General features: G+C 44.8%; 1 gene segment (V, D, J or C); it reads right to left on the bottom strand.

The window, feature by feature from the left end:
* The window catches only part of LOC309354874 (Ig kappa chain V region Mem5-like), a 29,307-nt gene that overhangs the window by 14,582 nt on the left and 846 nt on the right, over positions 1-13,879 (bottom strand).

Raw genomic sequence — 13,879 nt, 5'->3', positions numbered from 1 at the left:
TACCCTTACCAGATTTGATGTACTGCCATCTGCCTTACTAAAGGGCAGATACGAGGGCACACCCTATGCTGAACGAGTTTGCCCATGTGGTCTGAAAGAGGTGGAAACGGCTTCACATGTGTTGTTACACTGCGACCTTTACGGGGATATTAGGTCACTGTTTATTTCCCCTATCGCTCAGAAATTTCCAGGTCGATCTGAATCTCAGCGGCTGAAAATCCTACTAGGAGATAAAAACCCAGAAGTAACACTGAAAGTGGCCAAATTTTCTGCGGCTGCGATCAAGCGGAGGGCATTAGCTGTAAAAAAGTAAAAGACTTGACCCCTGGACAAGCCCCCCCCATTTTTTTAAGTCTATACATATACTGTAGTGCATATATGTGTGTGTGTGTGTGTGGGTGTGTGTGTGGGTGTGTGTGCATATGTGTATTGCTTTTATGTATAATTTTACAATTTTTAATTGACACCATTATTCCCTTTGTAAACTATTGTTGCTTTTTATGTTTTTTCTGGTCTATGACCGTAATAAATTCATTCATTCATTCATTCATTCATTCATTCATTCATTCATTCATTCCCTTAAAACAGCCGTGGGCAACCTTTTTCAGCCGTGGGCTGGTCCACCGTCCCTCAGACCATGTGGTGGACCGGACTATATTTTCTTTTGAGAGGGGGGATAAACGAATTCCTATGCCCCACAAATAACCCAGAGATGCATTTTAAATAAAAGCACACATTCTACTCATGTAAAAACACGCTGATTCCTTGACTGTCCGCAGGCCGGATTGAGAAGGCTATTGGGCCGCATCCGGCCCATGGGCTTTAGGTTGCCTACCCCTGCCATAAAACCTACCCTCAAAGAAACTTGAGACCAGCCAAATCAAACAAATCTGAAACATGATGCTGCTGTTCATGAAACCTTTCCCTTTCCCTCCGGGATATTCTCACCGCCAGACAACCCCTCCAGAATGACGGGGATAAAACTAGGGGAGTTATGAAGTGTCAAGGATGGAAATGTATGCAAATGAGTAGAAGAATGTCCCGCCCTGTGAGATTGTGCTTCAGGGCAGAAGAAATGTCTGTGGTGAATGTTGCAAGGCATGAAGCAGAAGGAAATCAAGGGAGATTTCAAGCAAACTTAATGAAACGAAGAGAAGTTCTCACCTCCTCATAGACAATCATCTTCATTAATGGATAATTTTTGGGCTAAGAATTGTCTAGCACTGTCTATAGCATAAAAGGTAAAGGTAAAGGTACCCCTGCCCGTACGGGCCAGTCTTGCCAGACTCTGGGGTTGTGCGCCCATCTCACTTAAGAGGCCAGGGGCCAGCGCTGTCCGAAGACACTTCCGGGTCACGTGGCCAGCGTGACATCGCTGCTCTGGCGAGCCAGAGCTGCACACGGAAACGCCGTTTACCTTCCCGCTAGAAAGCGGTCCCTATTTATCTACTTGCACCCGAGGGTGCTTTCGAACTGCTAGGTTGGCAGGCGTTGGGACCGAGCAGCGGGAGCGCACCCCGCTGCGGGGATTCGAACCGCCGACCTTTCGATCGGCAAGCCCTAGGCACTGAGGCTTTTACCCACAGCGCCACCCGCGTCCCCAAGTGTCATCCCATGTTGCCAAGCAAGAGGGTGGGAATTATTCTTCATGCCAATGACATGAATATAAGATCCTACACTCATATGTAGGATCGATCATGCCAAAACCACGCTTAGACTCTGTTGCCTCTCTTCATTCTTTCATGTTGCTGTCCATTAAGCGCATGCATTGTAAATATACACAACTAAGTGTGAAACCTTTGTTCTATGTGCATGCCAAGAGATTAGCTTTCTCATATGTGCTCTGCAAATATGAACCATTGTGAAGTCTAGAACAGGCCTAGGGAACCAGAAAGGTGAGGGAACTCAGATATTCCAAGGATCCCTTGTTTTCCAGGGACAGTCCTGGATTTCCAGAAACCATCTCAGTTTATGATTTGATGCTTGCATGTCCCGCTTTTCCTTAGGATGTTCCTGTTTCCATGAGAGGAATTTTGGCAGTTATGTGACCCCCAGAGTCATGGAGATAATAACTATACAAGCTTAGAAGACACCAGAAACTGACAGCTGCTTTGTCACCTGCCAAAGTGGCAACGAAAACGCTGTGATCTGAGCAGGTGGTCACAGGGGATTTCTATGAGACACGGTTGAGGCGTCAGCTGGCAATCTCTAAAGTCCTGCCAATTCAGGTTTCTAGCACATTGGTAGGCAGCATGAGGAGTAAACACATGAAAAATCATTTTTTGAATATGGAGTAATCATACTTGCAGCTATATGCCTAGAACCTAAATATCCTGGTTATGTGACATGCACAGAATTAAAGCCAAGTGTCATCCCATGTTGCCAAGCAAGAGGGTGGGAATTATTCTTCATGCCAATGACATGAATATAAGATAGTCACCCCTGGACTCTCCTTTGCAAAGTCCATGAACAGAAAAACGACAAGTATGAGATGTAAATATTTGAAATATTGGGGGAGTTCAGGAAATAATCTGGATGTGAGAGTGCCTCAAGTATGCCCTGAATGTATATTTACAATTTAGAATCATGGCATCAGCCTAAAAGGTAAAGGGACCCCTGACCATTAGGTCCAGTCGCAGGTGACTCTGGGGTTGCGGCGCTCATCTCGCTTTATTGGCCGAGGGAGCTGACGTACAGCTTCTGGGTCATGTGGCCAGCATGACTAAGCCACTTCTGGCGAACCAGAGCAGCGCAGGGAAACGCCGTTTACTTTCCCGCAGGAGCAGTACCTATTTATCTACTTGCACTTTTGACGTGCTTTCGAAGGTTGGCAGGAGCAAGGATTGAGCAACGGGAGCTCCCCCCGTCTACAGTGGGCAAGAATCCCGTAAAAGAAATGGAGTGGCCCTCATAGTCAACAAAAGAGTGGCAAAAGCTGTACTGATATGCAATCTCAAAAATGATAGAATGATCTCAATACGAATCCAAGGCAGACCTTTTAACATCACAGTAATCCAAGTTTATGCACCAACAACTGGTGCTGAAGAAACTGAAATTGACCAATTCTATGAAGACTTACAACACCTTATAGAAATGACACCAAAGAAGGATGTTCTTCTCATTATAGGGGATTGGAATACTAAAGTAGGGTGTCAAGAGATAAAAGGAACAACTAGCAAGTTTGGTCTTGGAGTTCAAAACGAAGCAGGGCAAAGGCTAATAGAGTTCTGCCAAGAGAACAAGCTGGTCATCACAAACACTCTTTTCCAACAACACAAGAGACGACTCAGATCATCAGCTTCTTATAGCAAAATTCAAGCTTAAACTGAAGAAAGTAGGAAAAACCACTGGGCCGGTAAGATACAATCTAAGTCAAATCCCTTATGAATACATAGTGGAAGTGAGGAACAGGTTTAAGGATTTAGATTTGCTGGACAGAGTGCCTGAAGAACTATGGATGGAGGCTTGTAACATTATACAGGAGGCAGCAACTAAAACCATCCCAATGAAAAGGAAATGTAAGAAAGCAAAGTGGCTGTCCAACGAGGCCTTACAAATAGCGGGGGAGAGAAGGCAAGCAAAATGTGAGGGAGATAGTGAAAGATACAGGAAATTGAATGCAGATTTCCAAAAAATAGCAAAGAGAGACAAGAAGGCCTTCTTAAACAATCAATGCAAAGAAATAGAGTAAAACAATAGAATAGTACAGCTTCCGGGTCATGTGGCCAGCATGACTAAGCCACTTCTGGCGAACCAGAGAAGCACACAGAAACCCCGTTTACCTTCCCGCCGGAACAGTACCTATTTATCTACTTGCACTTTGACGTGCTTTCGAACTTCTAGGTTGGCAGGAGCTGGGGATTCAAACCGCCAACCTTCTAATCGGCAAGTCCTAGGCTCTGTGGTTTAACCCACAGCACCACCCGCGTCCCTATGATGAACTATAATCCACTGTAATCCCCTCTGGTGCCCTTGAGAGAAGCAGTGAGCTGTCTTGGCAAACCAAGCATCTCACAAAGTTACCCCTCTCCTGTCTTTTCAGGTCCTTAGTTCTCAGCTTAGGTCTTTCATTAATTGATATATTTTTTTGTCTAGTTCTTGTTGAAATCTCAAATAACGTGTGGATTTCTCCATTAGAGCCGTATCTCATCTCCTGAACTGATATCCAGAGAGCCAGGGCACGGAAGCAGTTAGTGTGTTGGAATGGCACGAGCCAACCAGGGTCCAAATCTCACTCAGCCAAGGAGTTCTCGGGATGAGCTTGAACTAAGCACATCTTCTTATATCCTAACATACCTCATGGGGTTGCTGTAACAATACAATGGGAAAGGGAGAATTTTGTTAGCCAGCGTGAGCTCCTTGGAGCAAAGGTGGCATGGATGGATGGATGGATGGATGGATGGATGGATGGATGGATGGATCAATTGATCCATCGATTGATCTAATTCCCACACACACTGCAGAACTCAGCCAGCTTCTGAATATACTCTGGGTGGTGGAGCAAGGTTTGGATCCCACTCAGCAAGGGGGTCCAGTGGGTCAACTTGGGCTTTGGGAGAGTTGGGTGTGTGTGTGTGTGTGTGTGTGTGTGAGAGAGAGAGAGAGAGAGAGAGAGAGAGAGAGAGAGAGAGAGAGAGAGAGAGAGAGAGAGAATGGTAGAAGCACAACTTGAATTGCCCTCCAAGATGGCGCTGAAGCTGTGATATGTTGGAGAGACTGTTGGAACGATGGGAGCTGTGTCAAGACATAGCAATTTGGGGCCACTGGAACCTGTGAGAAGGACTGAATATCAGTTCAGAAACTTGACAGTTGCACCAGCACCTGCCCGAGTGGCAACGATAATTCTGCCATCTGAGCAGGTGGCCACAGGGGATTTCAGTGGGGCATGGTCGAGGTGCCAGCTGGCAATTGCTAAAGTGCAGTCAATAGAGTTTTCTAGCATGTTGGTAGGCAGCATGAGGAAAAATATATATGAAAAGCAGCAGTTTGAATATGAAGTGATACTTGCAGCTACATACCTAGAACCTAAATATTATGCTGTTTGACATGGACAGAATTAAAGTGTCGTCACATGTTGTCTTGGAGAAGGAAGGGAGTCGTTCTTAATGCCAATAACATGGATATAGAATCACCATCCCAGAACTCCACTCTTCATATTCCATGTACAGAACAGGAACAAGGATGAGCTGGAATCATTCCTGAAGTCAAGAGGTAACTTGAAGTAGCATGACCTTCTGAAACTCTTTTTAAGATGAGCTATTGTTGAATAGAGGGATGTGGGTGGCGCTATGGTGCAAACCACTGCGCTGCTTGGACTTGCCGATCGGAAGGTCAGCGGCTCGAATCCCTGCGACAAGGTGATCTTCCATTGTTCGGTCCCAGCTTCTGCCAACCTAGCAGTTCAAAAGCACGTCAAAAGTGCTCAGCATGTCATGGAACTCATGAGCTGTACCAGTTGGCTCAACTAACTTTGTCAGTGTTATGAACTCAAATAAGCACTGAATGGGCATTTCAAATTTAAAATGCACATTGTCTTCAAAAAGCCCAATATGAAGAAGGTAACATTGGAGGATATGTTGTTAGTAAGGCTGAGTGGGAATTACGGAAAGCTCTAACATGGAATATAAAACAACTGTGCATGTTGGAATATGATAGGCCAATGTCAACTCAGGGACCTTCGTTTACGGTTAATACTTCTTTGCTTCCAGTTTTCTTAACTGTGTTGGAAAACAATACAATTTAGGATTTAACCAATCAGAGTGACAGTTCTGTGGTGATTTACCATGTCATGTCCTTCCCTCCCTCCTATAAAATTGATTTGGTTGCTTCTTTCTTCCCAAATGATATTATTGTGAAATCAGAGTGCAAAACACAGCCCAAATTCATGTATGCTTCATTGTACTTGTTTCACACATCCTACACAGCACTTGCAGACACTTAGTCGCAACAGTTATCAATGTATTGACTTCCTCCACCCCACTCCGGAAATGTGATCCTTACAAATCATATTCCTTATTTGGAAATGATTTCATGCAAACCAGAAATGAAGTGGTCAGTTACGTGTACTGACATGGTTACAGAGCCTTTATTGGCCGCAAACACAACAAAACGGAATAATGTCAGTTGCAGCTGAACGTGAGTTGAACCCAGCATGTCCTTATCTTAGGTAAAGTAAAGGACCCCTGACAGTTAAGTCCAGTCGTGAATGACTCTGCGGTTGCGGCACTCATCTCGCTTTACAGGCCAAGGGAGCCGGCATTTGTCCGCAGACAGTTTTTCCGGGTCATGTGGCCAGCATGACTAAGCCGCTTCTGGCAAACCAGAGCAGCACACGGAAACACCGTTTACCTTCACGCCGGAGCAGTACCTATTTATCTACTTTTGAACTGCTAGGTTGGCAGGAGCAGGAACCGAGCAACAGGAGCTCACTCTGTCGCAGGGATTCGAACTGCCGACCTTCCAACCGGCAAGCCCTAGGCTCAGTGGTTTAGACCACTGTACAGCCTGCGTCCTCATCTTGCTTAGTGGTTAATCTAGCCCTGGGCTGGGTGGACCAATAGTTTGACTCAGTGCAATGCAGCTTCATAGGCGCCGACTCCATGGGGCCTGAGGGGGCCCGAGCCCCCTCAAAAATTCGTTTGGGGGGGGCTCCACCCCCCCAATAATTTAAGAAAATTATTACCGTAAATTTCGCTCTGTGCGTGTTATTGAGCGAATGTGTGGTCCTTGGAGCTGACTCGCCGGAGCGCAGGGGCAAAAATAGGCAAAAATCAGGCAAAAATAAGATCGGGCAGTCGGGCGGAGGGAAGGCAGAAGCTTTCCTCAGGGTCTTACTGCCCACCCGCTTCTGTTGCTGCGTTTGCTCAAACTCAACAAAGAGCAGGGAATCCCCTGCCCTCCTGGCAAGCAGAGAGTTAAGGAAAGGATCGAGTCCTTCCTTCTAATTCTTTCCTAGTCACACTGCGTGCAGGCTCCAGGTGGGGGAGAGAGAGAGAGAGAGGGCTGGCTTGGGGGGGGGGGACTTTTGCCTTCCTTTCCTCCCCCCCACCCCGTTAAACTCATCGCCTGCATTCTTAGCCAGCTGCTTCTCCGCACACCCCTCTTGTGCTTCTTGTCCCTTCTGTGTTTTTCCTTCCCTCCCCATTTAAAACGTGGTGACAAAGCACGGATCCACATGGATCCTCAGGATTTTTGCATTGGGTCACCCCAAATTCACCATCAGATCACATTACATGTCCATGGCTACAGTCTGTACCAAAAAAATCACGCACCCACTGTTGCCTGGGGCTTCAATGGTGCAAAAACGTGGTTACAAAGCATGGATCCACAGGATCTTTGCACTGGGTCACCTCAAATTCACCATCAGATAACATAGCATGTCCATGGCTACAGCCTGCACCAAAAAAATCACGCACCCACTGTTGCCTAGGGTCACAGTGGTGCAAAAACGTGGTTACAAAGCACGGATCCACATGGATCCTCAGGATTTTTGCATTGGGTCACCCCAAATTCACCATCAGATCACATAGCATGTTCATGGCTACATCTTGCACCAAAAAAATCTGGCACCCACTGTTGCCTAGGGTCACAGTGGTGCAAAAACGTGGTTACAAAGCACGGATCCACATAGATCCTCAGGATTTTTGCATTGGGTCACCCCAAATTCACCATCAGATCACATAGCATGTCCATGGCTACATCTTGCACCAAAAAAATCACGCACCCACTGTTGCCTAGGGTCACAGTGGTGCAAAAACGTGGTTACAAAGCATGGATCCACATGGATCCTCAGGATTTTTGCATTGGGTCACCGCAAAATCACCATCAGATCACATAGCATGTCCATGGCTACATCTTGCACCAAAAAAATCACGCACCCACTGTTGCCTAGGGTCACAGTGGTGCAAAAACGTGGTTACAAAGCATGGATCCACATGGATCCTCAGGATTTTTGCATTGGGTCACCGCAAAATCACCATCAGATCACATAGCATGTCCATGGCTACATCTTGCACCAAAAAAATCACGCACCCACTGTTGCCTAGGGTCACAGTGGTGCAAAAACGTGGTTACAAAGCATGGATCCACATGGATCCTCAGGATTTTTGCATTGGGCTACTCCAAACTCACTGTCAGATATTAAAAATCTTTATAAAATAGAGAATTAAATACATACAGAATGTTAAATTTTCAGTTTCGAAATATTAGTACTAGTTTAGTACTGTATTTCTATATTACAATAGTACTGTATTAGTTATTTTCAAATACTTAAATATTTTTAGGGTGTATGACCCAATTAAAGCCCGTTATTTACATACAGTATTACAGTATTTACATACAGTATTAGGCATACTGTATTAACTTTATTAACTGTATTAAAGCATTAACTTTGAGATATTATTTTTATTTAATGAACCCTCAGCCTTATTCAAAGTAAGCTTAAATTAGCTATTTCACTTTTTAATCAAAGTGCTATTACCGTGCGACAGCAATATTTTATGTTTTATTCTTTTAATGATAGTTTAGGATTTATTTAAATATCATTTCAGTCTTTTCAGAGCTATATATTCACTGCTCTGTAATAGTCTATAAGCATAATTGTTACTGTAAATTAAATTAGCTTTTTACGAAAATACCAAGCGTGTTTATGTTTTGTTTCTTTTTTCAAAGCCAAAAAGTGTTTCAGGCTTGTCGAGTTTCCCGGAGTGTGGAGTTATAGAGAGTCGAGTTTTCGGGGTTCTAATGTTGATCATATGACTCTAAAATACTTTTAAAAAACTTTAAAACTCACTAATTTTCATCTAAAATTTAGAAAACTTCCAGGGGCAGGACCCCGGTATGGGCCCCCCCAATATTTTTTATAAGTCGGCGCCCCTGCGCAGCTTCTGAATCACCTGTGCCTTGGACTGAGGCTGAGGTGAAGCTGCCACCTCTTTAACATTGTGCACAGCTTCCCTGGAAGCAAAGTTCTTAGAGAATCCAAAAACCTGGCCTTCTTTTGGTTTATCTGCATGGGCTTTCAGTTGTTCTCTCACCCTCATTCCAGCAAGCTAGAAGGGTGCTGCTGCTGCTGCTGCTGCTGCTGCTGCAAAATACCAGTTCCATTTCTCTCCCCTGCCTTCATGCACTGAGGTGGTTTTTGTACTGAAGTGTATCACTGTGGAGAGGAGTGCTGTACTCTTGGATACAGTAATAGTCTGCTTCGTCCTCAGCACGGACGTCGCTGATAGTGAAGGAGAAGTCAGTGTTATTGTAGGTACCATTGAAGCGATCTGGGGTCCCTTCAAAACGGCTCTTAGCATCATGAATAAGTAGCTTGGGTCTCTGTCCTGGTTTAAACTGATATAAGGCCATATCATCACTCATGGAAGAGGAAGCTTGGCACTTGATGGTGACTGTGTCCCCAAAACGTGCCTTTAAGGAAGCTGGGGTCTGAGTGATGGCAATCTGTCCCATGGATTCTAGGAGGAGAGGAATAAAGCACAATCGTAAATCCATTACATTTACCTTAGAAGCTCAGAGAGAACAACACCACTCTTAAAACTTACGCTCCGAGAAGCACAAGATGAGCCAAATGGAACAAATCTGTAACATGATGCTGCTGTTCACGTAACCTTTCTGTTGCCTCCCAGGTACTATCGCCCCCAATCAGCCCAGCTTCAGAATGATGGGGATAAAACTGGAGCAGTTATTAAGTGTCAAGAATGGAAATCGATGCAAATGAGTAGAAGAGGCGCAAGGGATTTAGTGCCCCTTCCTGTGGGGATTGTGCTTCAGGGCAGAAGAAGTGTCATGGAGGAGGTTCTAGCTCATGATGCAGAAGGAACTCAAGGAAGATACGGAGAGCAATCTTACTGAGAGCAATGAATGACAGACCCTCTTTTCCAGGGACGTCCCTGATTTAGAGAAGCCGTCCCGGATTCTGATTTGATACTTAGATTCCTAAGGATGTTCCTATTTTCATTGGTGAAATGTTGTCGGGTATGGAGTTAAACGACAGCAGAGCTGTCTGAAGGCAATCCTGTGCAGGGAAGTTTTTTTTTAAATGTTTAATGTTTTATTACGTTTTTATATATGTCGGAAGATGCCCAGAGTGACTGGTGAAACCCAGTCAGATGGGTGGGTAGTAATAGTAACAGTAACAGTAACAGTAACAGTAACAGTAACAGTAATAGTAATAGTAATAGGAGTAATAGTAATAGTAATAGCATGTTGTTGTTGTTGTTTAGTCGTTTAGTCGTGTCCGACTCTTCGTGACCCCATGGACCAGAGAACGCCAGGCACCTCTGTCCTCCACTGCCTCCCGCAGTTTGGTCAAACTCATGCTGGTAACCTCGAAAACACTATCCAACCATCTCGTCCTCTGCCGTCCCCTTCTCCTTGTGCCCTCCATCTTTCCCAACATCAGGGTCTTCTCCAGGGAGTCTTCTCTTCTCATGAGGTGGCCAAAGTACTGGAGCCTCAGCTTCACAATCTGTCCTTCCAGTGAGCACTCAGGGTTGATTTCCTTCAGTATGGAGAGGTTTGATCTTCTTGCAGTCCATGGGACTCTCAAGAGTCTCCTCCAGCACCATAATTCAAAAGCATCAATTCTTCGGCGATCAGCCTTCTTTATGGTCCAGCTCTCACTTCCATACATCACTACTGGGAAAACCATAGCTTTAACTATACGAACCTTTGTTGGCAAGGTGATGTCTCTACTTCTCAAGATGCTGTCTAGGCCTGTCATTGCCCTTCTCCCAAGAAGCAGGCGTCTTTTAATTTCGTGGCTGCTGTCACCATCTGCAGTGATCATTGAGCCCAAGAAAGTAAAATCTCTCACTACCTCCATTTCTTCCCCTTCTATTTGCCAGGAGGTGATGGGACCAGTGGCCATGATCTTCGTTTTTTTGATGCTGAGCTTCAGACCATATTTTGCGCTCTCCTCTTTCACCCTCATTAAAAGGTTCTTTAATTCCTCCTCACTTTCTGCCATCAAGGTTGTGTCATCTGCATATCTGAGGTTGTTGATATTTCTTCCGGCAATCTTAATTCCGGCTAGGGATTCATCCAGTCCAGCCTTTCGCATGATGAATTCTGCATATAAGTTAAATAAGCAGGGAGACAAAATACAGCCTTGTCGTACTCCTTTCCCAATTTTGAACCAATCAGTTGTTCCATATCCAGTTCTAACTGTAGCTTCTTGTCCCACATAGAGATTTCTCAGGAGACAGATGAGGTGATCAGGCACTCCCATTTCTTTAAGAACTTGCCATAGTTTGCCGTGGTCGACACAGTCAAAGGCTTTTGCATAGTCAATGAAGCAGAAGTAGATGTCTTTCTGGAACTCTCTAGCTTTCTCCATAATCCAGCGCATGTTTGCAATTTGGTCTCTGGTTCCTCTGCCTCTTCTAAATCCAGCTTGCACTTCTGGGAGTTCTCGGTCCACATACTGCTTGAGCCTTCCTTGTAGAATTTTAAGCATAACCTTGCTAGCGTGTGAAATGAGTGCAATTGTGCGGTAGTTGGAGCATTCTTTGGCACTGCCCTTCTTTGGGATTGGGATGTAGACTGATCTTCTCCAATCTTCTGGCCACTGCTGAGTTTTCCAAACTTGCTGGCATATTGAGTGTAGCACCTTAACAGCATCATCTTTTAAAATTTTAAATAGTTCAGCTGGAATACCATCACTTCCACTGGCCTTGTTATTTGCAGTGCTTTCTAAGGCCCATTTGACTTCACTCTGCAGGATGTCTGGCTCAAGGTCAGCAACCACACTACCTGGGGTATACGAGACATCCATTTCTTTCTGGTATAATTCCTCTGTGTATTCTTGCCACCTCTTCTTGATGTCTTCTGCTTCTGTTAGGTCCTTTCCACTTTTGTCCTTTATTATGGAAATCTTTGTACGAAATGTTCCTTTCATATCTCCAATTTTCTTGAACAGATCTCTGGTTCTTCCCATTCTATTGCTTTCCTCTATTTCTTTGCACTGCTCGTTTAAGAAGGTCTTCTTGTCTCTCCTTGCTATTCTTTGGAAATCTGCATTCAATTTCCTGTATCTTTCACCATCTCCCTCGCATTTTGCTTGCCTTCTCTCCCCCGCTATTTGTAAGGCCTCATTGGACAGCCACTTTGCTTTCTTGCATTTCCTTTTCATTGGGATGGTTTTCGTTGCTGCCTCCTGTATAATGTTACAAGCCTCCATCCATAGTTCTTCAGGCATTCTGTCCACCAAATTTAAATCTATTACTATTACTATTTAAATTTAAATAGTAATAGCATAGGATATCCTTATTTTCATTGGAGAAATGTTGGAGGGTATGACATACAGAGATCTGTTCAAATCTGCTGTTTACTGAAAACAGCACTTGGGGGTGAGGGGTACAAATAGAAACCAGATCGCAGTCTTCAGTGGGTAACTGGTAGAGCCCTAATCCAGTTCAGGTCCCTCTTTGGCTGCTTTGCCGTCAAAATGAGTATGCATGTTTTTTTTAAAACGTGTGCTTAGTACAGTGGTACCTTGGTTCTCAAACTTAATCCATTCTGGAAGCGTTCCAAAACCAAGGTACGCTTTCCCATAGGAAGTAATGGAAAATGGATTAATCCGTTCCAGACTTTTAAAAACAACCCCTAAAACAGCAATTTAACATGGATTTTACTATCTAATGAGACAATTGATCTATAAAATGAAAGCAATGAACAATGTACTGCAGTCACATAGTCAATCAATCAATCAGTAGCTGAACTGGGTTCCACACAGTCACAAAAACAAAACAAAAAGAGCCGCAAGAACAAAAACACAAAATAAATAGCAAAAACAGACAGCCCTCAGCGTAACACTCAAAACGGAACACATTCGGCTTCTGAGAAAGGTTCACAAACCGGAACACTTACTTCCAGGTTTGCAGTATTTGGGTTCCAAGTTGTTTGAGTACCAAGGTGTTTGAGAACCAAGGTACTACTGTATAGCATGCATTTTGGTCCTTAATAAACCAGCCATTTAATCCTCACGATTCAAAAAGTCAATTGCTTCATATTTTTGATCCCTTAGAGATGAGAAGTGGTTGATCTGGTTTCTGCTGGTACCAGTGATTCTGGCATCTGATTCACCCCAAGCAGACCACACCACATCAGTGTGTCACCACACCTATCGCCAGGTGCGCCCTCTAGGGGCGGCTGAGGGGCTGAGGACCCCCCAAAATTTTCAAGGAAGGGCACGCCCCCCTCAATATTCCACAGCAACATGCTCACGCCATGCGCACCCGCTGCGCAAGGTGCTCACATCACATGTACAAGCCACTCGGTGCGCACGCAACACATCAGCATGTGGCGCTGGCCCCCTCAATCGTGGGTGCAAACTGGCGCATCACTCTGTCCCACAACTTCCTAATCCACAGATGCATCTAGGAAAACCAACTGCTTCTATATTTATAAGACATTCAGCTTGCCTTGTCGCATGGCTGCTCTGTTGGGATTTTTTAATATACTTCAACTCAGAAAAGGAATGCTCAGCAGTGCAATTTGTGACCATTAATGTAAAAACTTGGCAAAGAGATATTTCTGTGGTGCCCCCATTCTCTTGATGCCCTAAGCATGTCCTTATCTTAGGTAAAGGTACAGGATCCCTAACAGTTAAGTCCAGTCGCGAACGACTCTGGGGTTGCAGCACTCATCTCGCTTTACAGGCCAACAGACAGTTTCTCTGGGTCATGTGGCCAGCATGACTAAGCCGCTTCTGGCAAAACCAGAGCAGCACACGGAAACGCCGTTTACCTTCCCGCTGGAGCAGTACCTATTTATCTACTTTCGAACTGCTAGGTGGGCAGGAGCTGGGACCGAGCAACAGGAGCTCACTCTGTCGCAGGGATTCGAACTGCCGACCTTCCGACCAGCAAGC

Source organism: Podarcis melisellensis (genome assembly GCF_964234715.1).
Source record: "Podarcis melisellensis genome assembly, chromosome: 13".
NCBI lineage: Eukaryota > Metazoa > Chordata > Lepidosauria > Squamata > Lacertidae > Podarcis > Podarcis melisellensis.
Note: the sequence above shows the minus strand (reverse complement) of the source record. Positions and strands in the feature narration are given on the sequence as shown.